We start from the raw sequence: 13,457 nt of genomic DNA on the forward strand, positions 1-13,457 counted from the left end.
TAATAAGTATACTTTATCTTTTACCATAAAAAAGAAAATAGATGTCTTATCACAGAAACTATTTTACAAACTCATAACAATTTATTCTATTTTCAAAATGGCAAACTAAATCATAATTTATAAATAAGTAAACCTTTAAGACTGGTCTTTTAAAAAGTTGAAGATACGTAATTTACTTGAATTATTTAGTTTTCTATAAAATGATACAATATTTGATATAGTTATCTGAAATTGTTAGGCAATTTCAAATATATAGATCTGATGCTACATATATCATTATATCTATGTCTATTAAATATATATCTGCTTATATGCAACAGAAAATAAGTTGGGAAATATAAAATAGATAAGCAAATAAACAGCCAGTATACTTCAAATATAAAAAAATATATGAAAATAACTTAGGTTATTGGATTTTTTCTTCACACTAGTCAAATACTTAAACAGTTCATTTTGTTTAATGTTTTTAAATAATGGTCTTATGGGTCCAGTTTGAGGTCAGGTATATAGGAAAATATACTAATTGGATTTATTTACATTTTTGTTCATTCCTGCCACTGGAGACTCCTTTGCAAATAAAAACATCATTAAAGAAAGCTAAATGTTAAAAAGTTAAAAACAGAATTTATTAAAGAATGCTACTATGTCCTTATGGATTGAATGACCATCAAACTAAAAATGACTAATTGCAGTTGAGAAATAACACTTGAGAAATTTTTCCTCATGACTTTGGTGTAATAAAGTCTCTATTCTCTGATTAAATATGGAAGTTTCTTGAATTATTAAAGAACAGTAAAATATAATTTTATTCACTCAGAAGAGAAGAAATGAGTGTAATAGAGAGCCCAGCAAGTGATTTGTGGAGCGTAATTCTAAGTCATGAGACTGTGAGAGAACTGTATGAATTTGAATAGCATATACATTAACTCACCTTGTCTAGAATTATATGAGTCAGCCAATATTAAAATCTCTATGGTTAATTTTTAAAATATTCTATATTACCTATAAGTAGGAAGTAATTTTCCTTAAATTCCATACATAAAATATTGAATCACCAGTTATTTTGACAAAATGAAACAAAGAAGAGATATAACTCTTCAGATATACGGATCTGAAGTAAAAGGGAGTAGTCGCAATTAGATTTAGTCGACTAATAAGACATGAGAGCCAGGGGGACATTGCATGTTCCTGAGTTTGCTGGAATTGGTTTGTGTTTCTCATGGAAAACTAGACTCTAGTATTTCCATGGAGAATTTAGAGTTTTTGTAAAGATTAACTATAAAATGGAATAATAATAACTGTATTAAATCATATAGGAAAAATAATGGAAAAGATGGCATCCCTCACTACCTTAGCTTTTACTCCTCTGACCCTGGGGAATCATGAGAATATGAATTAAACCACGCATGGAAGAATGCCTGAGGTGAGGAAGTGCCACAAGCGCACATTAAACTGTGAGCCACAGGCACACTGAGACTTGGAAGTAGGAAACAGTAAATAGAAACCATTGTTATCTTTTCCCATCTTACCATGAGATACATACTCAAATTTCTCTCCACAAATTCGTGTATTCAAGCATCTCTCTACCATGAAGGGTCATAGGGAATCAAGGCTCTAAAACTCTGGGATATGAGGCCAACTTTTCTATTTATGGAGAAACTTCTTGGGCCTCTAGAAAAGCTACTTTAAATACTAGATGGAGAATGCCAACAACTTCTGAGATACATTCTTTGTGGGCAGAGAAATCACTTCGAGTTGGGATACAATGGGGAACTGTTTGATATGGAGGCTAGATATGGAGGTTGCTTTTCATTTATCTTGGGGTGCCTTGTTGGTAGTAAAACATGGATAGTCATTTCTAACTGCTATATATAGTTGTTAGCATGAGAAGAGCGGTGTGTGGGATATATGGGATCAGCAAACACAAGGCCAGAGGGAGATATGGAGAGTCAGACTACACTGGACAAATATCCACAGTGGTGTAGTTATCCTGTGACTTCCTGTTCCCTTGTCCTCTGGAACACTGTACTTTTAAAGCTCTTTATATAACACTGTTGCATAAAACCACTGCCATACATGGTCTTCTAAATCTTCATTTAGTCCCATAAGATTCAATAAATATTGATTATACATCTACTGTATTTCAAGCTGTGGGAATTCAAAGATGAATGAATGAATAGTTTTTGTCCTAGCCCAATGACAGACACTGAGTTTATACTGTAGACTGGGGTGGGGATGACATGAAGGGAAAGCAAATAGGGAGGAAGGTGGGGAGCCAGTTTCTTGAGCACAATATTATACTTCTTGTGTATGTAAGTAAAATTGGCATCTCTAGGTTGCTGTAAACTAAAACACAAAGTTATAACAAAATTTGTAAGCAATATATTCTTCTTTTTAAAAGTACACACGTGTTTTAGAACACAGGTTTTTTGATAGCTTAGGTGCATTTTATTGGTTTACTAGGGGACCGGTGCATGAAATTCGTGCACTGGGTGGGGGGGGTGGAGTGTCCCTCAGCCCAGCCTGCCCCCTCTCACATACTGGGAGCCCTCAGGCGTTGACCCCCATCACCCTCCGATCGCCTGATCGGCCCCTTGCCCAGGCCTGACGCCTCCGCCAGAGGTGTCAGGCTTGGACAGGGGACCCCCATCTCCCCCCGATCACTGGCTCTGGCCCCCGCCCAGGCCTGAGGCCTCTGGCCCAGGAATCATGCCTGGGCAGGGGACCCCCATCTCCCTCTGATCGCTTGCTCCACCCCCCGCCCAAGCCTGACGCCTCTGACCCAGGCTTCAGGCCTGGGCAAGGGGACCATCATATCCCCCCAATCCCTGGCTCCACCCCCCACCCAGGCCAGATGCCTCAGCCAGAGGAGTTGACCCTCATCACCCTCCGATCACCAATCACCGGATCAGCCCCTTGACCAGGCCTGAGGCCTCCGGCAGAGGTGTCAGGCCTGGGCAGGGGACCCCCAGCTCCCCGCGGTTGCAGGCTCCACCCCTGCCCAGGCCTAACGCCTCTGGCCTAGGCGTCCGGCCCAGGCAGCGGGGACCTGCAGTGGCAGCGGGGGGCGCCACGATCGTGGGCTTCGCTTTAGGCCCAGGCAAGGGACCCCTAGCTCCTGGGACTGCCAGCTTCGACCGTGCCCAGCTCCCATCGCTGGCTCCACCCCTACTTCCTGCTATCACTGGCCAGGGCGGCAAAGGTGCCTGATTCTCTGATCATGGCTGGGGGGCAGGGCAATGGCGGCCCCAGGGCCACCTTTGCCCTGCCCCCCAGCTCTTAGCTCCCCCCTGGGTTTCCGATCACTGTCAGTGGCAGGGGGCTTCTTCCTGCTTTCCCTTTCCCCTCCCTGCATTGTGCCTACATATGCAAATTAGCCGCCATCTTGTTGGCAGTTAACTGCCAATCTTAGTTGGCAGGTAATTTGCATATAGCCCTGATTAGCCAATGAAAACAGTATCACCATACGCCAATTACCATTTTTCTCTTTTATTAGTGTAGATTTCAAATTAGAACATGATTTCTTCACAGGTAGAGGTGACAGGGGCCTCATTGTATTATTAAACTCTCACAAAAGAAAAAAACTTTGACCACCCTAATCATTAGGCTTTTCCTATGCATGAAAAAACAATGAAATGACACCTAACTGAATTATCTAACTCTGATAAAAGCCAATTAGCCGTTCTAGATATTCAGTTAGAATTACCTGGTAAAATCCTCCATTGTCACCATTTATATATTAATGCCAAAATTATATATTACATACACACATACACACACATACACCAAACAACTTGTAATATATATATGTATATATATATATATATACATATATATATATATATATATATATGACATATATATGAGACTAGGAATTAGAAAAATTACTCTAATTAAAGAAAATCCACAGGGTTCAATTATAATGCTGTGGAGAAGGGAGAGAGAGAGAGAGAGAGAGAGAGAGAGAGAGAGAGAGAGGAGAGAGAGAGAGAAAGAGAGAGAGAGAGAGAATCATTAAATGACTTAAATGACTTCACTTGATCTTGACCTTGAGTGTAATTATTCCTTAGGACAGTGGTTCTCAACCTGTGGGTTGCGACCCCTTTGGCGGTCGAACAACCCTTTCACAGGGGTTGCCTAAGACCATCGGAAAACACATATATATTTACATATTGTTTTTGTGATTAATCACTATGCTTTAATTTTGTTCAATTTGTAACAATGAAATTGGGGTCACCACAACGAGGAACTGTATTAAAGGATCGCGGCATTAGGAAGGTTGAGAACCACTGCCCTAGGATATGTGAAGATGTGACTTCAATTTATTTTTTAGATGAAGCAAGAGAAGAAAAAATAAGTGTTATAGACTAACCTGACGAAATATATGGGATATACTAGGAGTACCAATTAATAGTGCAGATTTTTTTCAATAGATGGAGTTACATATATGTTGATATATATGCAATTTGATATGTATGCTATTTTGTTGTATTGACAGCAAGCTTCAAAACTTCATATGTCAAATTTGCTGAAGGTGTTAACATCATAGATATTTTTACACTTAAAAATGCCAAATATGCCGAAACCGGTTTGGCTCAGTGGATAGAGCGTCGGCCTGCGGACTGAAGGGTCCCGGGTTTGATTCCGGTCAAGGGCATGTACCTGGGTTGCGGGCACTTCCCCAGTGGGGGATGTGCAGGAGGCAGCTGATCGATGTTTCTCTCTCATCGATGTTTCTAACTCTCTATCTCTCTCCCTTCCTCTCTGTAAAAAATCAATACAATATATTTTTAAAAAAATGCCAAATTTCATGCCAAAAAAAGAGCATCTGCAGGAAGTTTTAATTCATTACTTTATTTTGAAGAAAAAGTTATTGTATACTTTGGGAAGCTTATGGTGAACATGCTCCATCTCAAGATACTTGCGAACACTGATTTAAACACTTTAAAAGTGGTGATTTCGATGTGAAAGACAAAGAAAGTCCAGGTCAGCTGAAAAAGTTTGAAGACCAACAATGACAAGCATTATTAGATGAAGATGCGTGTCAAACTCAGAAACAACTTGCAGAAAGATTAAACATTGCTCAGCAAACAATTTCTGATCATTAACAAGCAATGGGAAAGATTTTAAAGGAAGGAAAATGGGTGCCACATCAACTGAATGAAAGACAAATTGAAAACCGAAAATCATGAGTAAAATGTTGCTTCAATGGAATGAAAGAAAGTCTTTTTTGCATCGAACTGTGACTGGCTATGAAAAGTGGGTTTATTTTGAGAATCCCAAGTGCACAAAATCATGGGTTGATCCAGGTCAACCATCAACATCAACTGCAAGGCCAAATCGCTTCAGAAAGAAGACAATGTTCTGCGTTTGGTGGGATCAGGAAGGTGTGGTGTATTGTGAGCTTCTAAAGCCAGGAGAAACCATTAATACTGATCACTACCAACAACAAATAATCAATCTGAACCACGCTTTGATTGTGAAATGACCAGAATGTGCCAGAAGACACGACAAAGTAATTTTGCTTCATAATAATGCACCATCACACACTTCAAAACCAGTTAAATACAGGTTAAAAGATCTTGCTTGGGAAGTATTAACCCACCCGCCATATTCACCAGAACTTGCTCTTTCAGATGACCACTTTTCCTGATCAATGGCACACGCACTTTCTGAGCAGCACTTTAAAACATACAAAGAAGTAGAAAATTGGGTCTCTGAATGGTTTGCTTCAAAACAGAAAAGTTCTAGTGAGACGGTATCCACAAATTACCTGAAAGATGGGGAAATGTGTAGCTAGCGATGGACATTACAGTGGGGCCTTGACTTACGAGTTTAATTCGTTCCGTGACAGAGCTCATAACTCAAATTACTCGTATGTCAAATCAATTTTCACCATTACAATGAATTGAAATGCTGGGCTGATGTTGTGGTGTTCACTGTGACATTTGCTGTGCCAAATAGCGGTGGGGTATCTGAAGCTGGTTCTTAACCCGAATTTCAGCTCTCAACTCAAAGCAAAAAATCAGCCAAGAGACAGCTCGTATCTCGAAAAACTCATTAGTCGGGACACTCATAAGTCAAGGCCCCACTGTACTTTGAATAAAGCACTTTTGATGTTTCTCTTGAAATTATCATGTTTTCTTTGATTACAAAATCCACCATTATTAACCAGTACACCTAGTAGATGGCATTGGGAAAATATAAGTGTACGATTGAGAAGGAAAATGCCACAGTTGACATGGATTGGTTAGGATGAAGCCTGTCATAGGATCTGAGCCAGTAATTAAGGTCACAGCCACTAGAGACTTTACTTTTTCGTCCTTAATTTCTGCAAGAGGAGGAAGATTCATGGACTCAAATCTACACCTCATCACTGTTTCCTTTACTTTTGACAAATAGTTTCAGAAAAAAAATCCTTGAACATTGTCCCTCTGAATTCTGAGATTTGCTATTCACACTAATTTTGGTGTGACTGTGCACAATTTAATGGACCAACTGTCCAAATGCCTCCCTCAGCTTCTGTTTCTTTACCACTGGAGCACTTTCCAAGGTTGTTAAAGTATCTTGAGTATATGACCAAATGCATTTTTTCAGTATTATGAAAGTCTGACCTTGCTGGTGCAGGTTCATCTTCCCATATGCTGGGCTCATATTTACTCTTAGAGTTTATGACAAGTAGTTTGACACTTAATTCTTCTTTCTATGTTCATGTATGTTAAATTTGTCTCTTCAAATAAGTTATAAGCAATATGAAGCTCAAAATAATATCTTAAACTATTGTTTTTACAATTCAGTTTGGTGACTGTTACTGAATACTCACAACTGCTCCATCTTGTAATCAGCTGTAGCCGAGACTACACAGATGATAAGACAGTGCTGCATTTCCCATAATGCCTGTTCATATTGATTCTCTATTGTTTGTTATTTTGCAAATGGATTGGAGTGAAATACATGGCTAATTGGCACAGTACCTATCTGATGGCTCGATAATCTTTGATGGATCATAATAAAATACACTCTAAAGAAGCTTCCCTAGATAAGTGATAATGATATGAGTGACCTTAACTCTCAAGATATTCTTGAATGTCTTAAATCTAATAGGAGTATCTACAGGGTACATTAGATAATTAATATAGATAAGCCTAGAATTCCAGAATTATGCCTATACCAGCTAAAAGTACCTGCTTTCTGAGCCTACAAGTAATTGCTGTTCTATCTTGTATGAATTATTTTCATCTTTGTAAAAATATTTTCTGCATAAAATAAACTCTGGATTTTCCACATTTCTATTTTTTTTTTCTAATATGGATATAGCTTCTGATAAGATACATATTCATCAGAAACAAAATTATCAATCTTTAAGTTGACCAAATTACCAAATCCCTCTTTATTTTAAAGATTATCTTAATCAGTTAATGAGTTGGGAGATGGAAAAAAAAAAACATTCAACGTTAACTGAAACTGTTTTCTTGGAAAATAAAATTGCATATCTACCCAACAATTGTGTGACCATCTTTGAAAAATTGGTATTGCTACTATCTACATGTAAAGGGATCAAGCTAACTACCAAGGATAGAAGAGAGATTATACTGGCAAGGACTTATAGCCAGATAGTCTGGGTTTAAATCCAGACTCTCGCTTACTTGTTGTGTTATAGTGTGAAGATTGCTCAACCTCTCTGCATCTTAATTTCCTCACCTGTAAAAAACAAACAAAGAAACACCAAAAAAACCCAGATGGTTAAATTGATATACATATAATGATTATAGTTGTGCCTGGCTCATAGTAATAGATAAGTATTTACTATCATTATTATCATTAACACAAACAGACTTAAAGTGTTTTCCCAACAGATTCTCAAGAAAGCTGCTAAGAAAATAGATTTGCCTTGACCTCAACTGTTGAAATTCTGATGATCACAAAGTGGCTTTTACAGTATGTCTTGATTTTCAGTGATGCAGCTGAGCAGCATTTGTCAGTTACTCAGCAGCCAGGATTATATGACTGCTATATGACCTCCCAGCCTGCTGATTTCCTTTTCTCTAATACATGGTAGACTTAGCTGGTGATGTTTTTTTTTATTTTGATTCCTTAATGGAAGCATTTAATTTTGCCTTTACTCTTGCACCGATACGCTACAAATATTTTAAGTATATATAACAATGTAAAAATGAAATTAGTTGATTGACACTGAGAGAACCTATTTTTAATATTAGCATTAAACAATAAATGTGATAAAATCAGCCACTATGTCTCTATAGGTTAAATCAGATAGTTCAGAGTGACATAAAAATTATCTTGAATTATAGCATAGTTTTGATTTTGACATTTTATATTTTCTTCCACAAGACACAGTATTGCTGGTATTAATATTCATTTAGAGCAAATATGTCATTTTCTTAGATTTTATTACCTGAACCATAGTTTCCAAGGTAAACATAGGCATTAACATCAGGGAGGCTTAGAAAATAATCACAGTGAAGTAAAGTATAACATAGAGAATACAGTCAATAATATTATAATAACTATGTATATGCCAGATGGGTAGTAGACTTATTGGGAGGATCACTTTATAAGTTATATAGTTGTCTAACCACTATGCTGTATACCTGAAACTAATATAAAATAATATTAAATGACAATTGTGATTGAAAAAATATTAAGACATCAGGGATTTTTTCATCTTAATTAATAATAGCTGCCCCTGTATATGAAATGAGCCTAATTTCTTAGGAGTAGAGTTATAAACTTTTTATTTTACTAATGTTTATAAATTGCACTGATATATATATATATATTTATATTTATATATATTTATATATATATTTATATATATATTTATATATATTTATATAAATATATATATATTTATATATAAATATATATAAATATATATATATATATATATATATTTATATATAAATATATATATATATATATATATATATATTTAATTCTTCATGTCTCAAGGACCTACATATGTGAGATAAAGTATGAAATCATAAATGGTGAGAAAACAAATTTTAGTATTTTTATCCCATGCTTAAAATAGATGTGACCTGACATTAATGAGATATGGTCAGATTTCATTTTATTTATAGTATGGTCACATTATTTCATTAATGTGTGTGTGTGTTGGTGTGCATTTTATATGTATCTAAGTGCAGTTTTTCTGTGGTGCTTTTATTTTTTAAAAAAACATATTTTATTGATTTTTTACAGAGAGGAAGGAAGAGGGATAGAGAGTTAGAAACATTGATGAGTGAAACATCGATCAGCTGCCTCCTGCACACCTCATACTGGGGATGTGCCCGCAACCAAGGTGCATGCCCTTGACTGGAATCGAACCTGGGACCCTTGAGTCCGCAGGCCGATGCTCCATCCACTGAGCCAAATCGGTTAGGGCGGTCTGTAGTGTTTTTAATTGAATATATCTTCCCTGCATGCTTACCTTTCTATGTTTATTGCAATTCTTGAGTACGTAGGAACTATGCTCCTACCTCCACTAGAACAACATGGACACTGACATTAAACAATGTGTCATGACCACATAGGCACATAAGTAATGGACAGAACTATGAATGAATCCATTTCAACCGGGTTTCCAATCTTACTTATTAAAATGAGCCAGTCCATATCCTTTGCCTAGGACACAGAGAAATCTCTATTAAGCAAATAATAAGACTACTATTTCATTTTACTTTTTGAATAATGCTATTAGAGTAGGCAACAGAGAATGTAAATTGGTATAATTTTTATAGGGAATTTAAACTTTTTTAAAGGAATGTTATTTTATTAAAATTTAAAAATAAATGCTTTATCAAAATTTAAAAATACATACTTGTTGACCCAGGAATCACATACTTATATAAAAGAATGTTTACTGCAGCTTTGATTTTTAAAAGCAAAAAACCCCCACATATTACATAGCCATTTTAAAGCATGAAATAGGTCTATAGGTAGTGAAATAAAAATTCATAATATCTAAGCAGAAACTATTTTTGCAGAATAGCATGTGCAATATTATTTTATAATTTTAAAATGAAGAAAAAGTATATAAATTATAAACAAATACTTATACATGTGTGCATATGTGTGTGTGTGTGTGCATGCACACACAAACGGGATTCGTGCCAAACTTCTAACAGTGAATACCTAGGAATGAATTGATTGGTAGAAGAGAGAGGAAGTAGGAAATCTTCAATTTTGGGTTTACATACTTTGCAATGTTTCGATTTTCACAAACCCATGTCTTCATTTTCAGATATAACAGAAATTAAAATCCAAACACATAAAAATGTTGAATGTCTTAGATAAAAAGTAATATCTTTTAGGTTACAATACTTTCTCTGATTGACTTTTACCAATGTGTGTACCCACACCATAAGAATAGGAATGAAGAACAGGTATTTCTGACCTAATATCTCTAGGCTAAAATACTACAATGACTCAAAACAAATATTACATTCTACACACAACAAAAATTGTAAATCATAGCATTTGGGGAAAAAAAAAATGTCTAATCTCACCAGAGACAGTCAACCAAACCCAGGTTCATTTCATTCTCAGAATTTCATCTACATTGCCTGAGACTTTAAATTGAATAATGGACTGACTGTGTGAGAATGAACTGCCTGCATTCCTTTTATACTTTTTAAATAGCAGTGACATCTGGGAGACCCTGGGGAGGGAGCAGGAGGACTGGCGACAGCGGGAATGGGTGCTGTGTGAGATAGGGACTTAATGAGATAAGGGAATATGTATTTTTGTGAGGGGAAAGAAAACTTCATAACATTTTTTCATATGAAACATACACAAGAATAATGGAATAGATGGTATCTTGTGAAATGGGGCCTACAGTAAGTTACTGTTGCATGTCTTCCTTCCATAGAAAAGGAATGAATTGAAGACATTCACTTATAATGAAAATTGTCTGTATTTTTCTCAATTGAGAGAGTTCATTGAGACTTCATAGAGTACTTTTATTACATATTACATGGGAACGGGAAAAAAAACACATTTTTTTCTTCTAATAACAACCTTTTATCAGACACAACAATACACCTCCCTGGCAGCTGTATCAAGAAGCCGCGCAGATGGAAAGAGTCAAAGCAGAGTTGTTTTTCGAAGGATCCTTAAGGGCAGCTTTCAGCAAGCGAAGCAAAGGCACATTTTTTTTGGGGGGGGGGGGAGCGAGGTGAACGGGGGGGGGAGTGAGGCATTTCCTTTTTCCAGCACCTACCATGGTATAGCTTCTGCTTGCTTTTTTTCTTGTTCTTGTTCTCCCCTCCCCCACTGTTCATTAAGATAAGAAGAAAAAGCAGAAATAATAAAATTGTGAACATTCTGCTCTTTAGCGGTCATGCTCTGGGGACTCTGAGAAGACAGCCGTCAGCAGATGCAGAACGATATGACACACGCTGCACATGAACTATTTTCCTGGCGCACCAAGAATCCTGGAATCCAGCATTTCATTGCAACCTGTCATCTCACCCACATTTTCAAGGTGGGCCCGAGTCTTCTAGGTTCTCCTTCTCAAACAATTCTCATGTTTCTTCTTTTCAGCTATTCCAAACAAACTCTGAGTACGGCTTTAAAAAGCGTTTTTTCTTTTTTTCATAAAACCTGTTATGACAACTTTTCCCATGACACTCGTCCTCAAACAATACTAAGTGACAACATTTTTACTAAAATCATCCCTTTACCTGATGTTCAAACTTAGTTTCCATCGATTCCTCTTTAGTAACATTGACCTTTGATAGATTTCAGTGGATTTGCATGCTTGTGTTTGTTTCCGACATAGGTATAAACTCTCCTGTTCATGACTTCTGAAAAAAATATTTGTGATTTCCTTTTTTGTCCAGGGATTCTTTTGGAGACTTGTTTCAAATCCAAGCGGTTATGAACTTTTTGTTGATTTCTGGTATCTGGGATTACAGTCATACCATGTGGGTCTTAAAATATCTATTCTGTGGAATTTAAGTTTTCTTTGAGGCCTAAATACATGAATGATTCTTATCAATCTTCCACAGCTCTAAGAAAGAATTATATATTCTTTCTTTGCTCAGTACAATATTTTATATATAAATATTGTTTATGTTGAGCCTCCTGGTAATAATAAATCCTGTGTCCTTATTTTTTTAACCTGTTAAATTAGTTGCATTTTCCTCTATACTTTTATAATTCTCCATCAATCTCTAGTATAACATTCCATTTGTATTTTTTTATATGTTTGTTGGTTAATACACAAAAGTTTATGATTCCGTTGTCATTGTGAGTAGTGGTAATTATCATATGTGATTGTCCTCTTGCTGCTGTTTATTGGTTTTGGACATAAATAGTACTCACTGACTCTTTATATTCTGACCTCTATACATCCTTTTTCATTTTCATTTGCTAACATAATCTACTACACTCCTTATTAAAAATTTGGCTGAGGGTATATAACTTTGGTTGCACAAAATTGGTTTTATTATCCTTGGCTCATATTCACTATTTGCTTATTTGTTTATTTAAATATATTTTTATTGATTTCAGAGAGGGAGTGGGTGAGAGAGATAGAAACATCAATGATGAGAGAGAATCGTTAATTGGCTGCCTCCTGCACACCTACACTGGGGATCAAGCCCATAACCCAGGCATATGCCCTGACCAGGAATTGAACTGTGACCTCCTGGTTCATAGGTCATTGATCAACCACTGAGCAACACTGGCTGGGCACCACTATTTATTTTTTTAAAAATTAATAAAGCTACAACAACCTTCAAAACCACCATAAAAGGTAAGATCTTCACAATAGTGTGTAGTTAACTATATTATTCTTCTATCAACCTATCTCACCACTTCTCCCTAACCCAAATCAGCATGATCCTAAAACCTGAGATTTTTATTGTTTTTCTTTTTATAGACTTTTATTGTATCAACATACATTACTTAAAATACATATGTTTATAAATGTAGAAACAAAATTTTAAAAAGGATGTCATACTCTATAGGCTATGCAGAAATCTGTGACTTATATTGTTGACATTTATACAAATGATTGTGTTGCTCTAGTTTACTTATTTTGAGTAGTGTATACAATTTCATTTAATAAAATTCCCAATTTGTCTACTACTCTCCTATTATGGTTGTTTTTGTTTGTTTCCATGTTTTTAGTTCAGATAATTTTTTGTCAAAGTTATATTGTAACTTTTACTTGATTTTTCTTACAAACCTCCTGGACCTTTCCTCCAAGTTGCTTATCTTTCCCCTATTCATTCCTTCTCTTTGTCTCTTTGGGTGTTTGCTTTGTGTTGTGAAGATTATTTTATTTTTTATTTTATTTTATTTTGTAACTCGACAATTATCTTTTTTTTACCAGTTCTTCTACTTAATTTTAAGAATTGCAAATTACACTTTACTTTTCCAATAGGTATTTGTGTATGTTTTGAGACTTAAATATACCTACTAGA

The sequence above is a fragment of the Myotis nattereri genome (genome assembly GCF_964212035.1).
Source record: "Myotis nattereri genome assembly, chromosome: 1".
Lineage (NCBI taxonomy): Eukaryota > Metazoa > Chordata > Mammalia > Chiroptera > Vespertilionidae > Myotis > Myotis nattereri.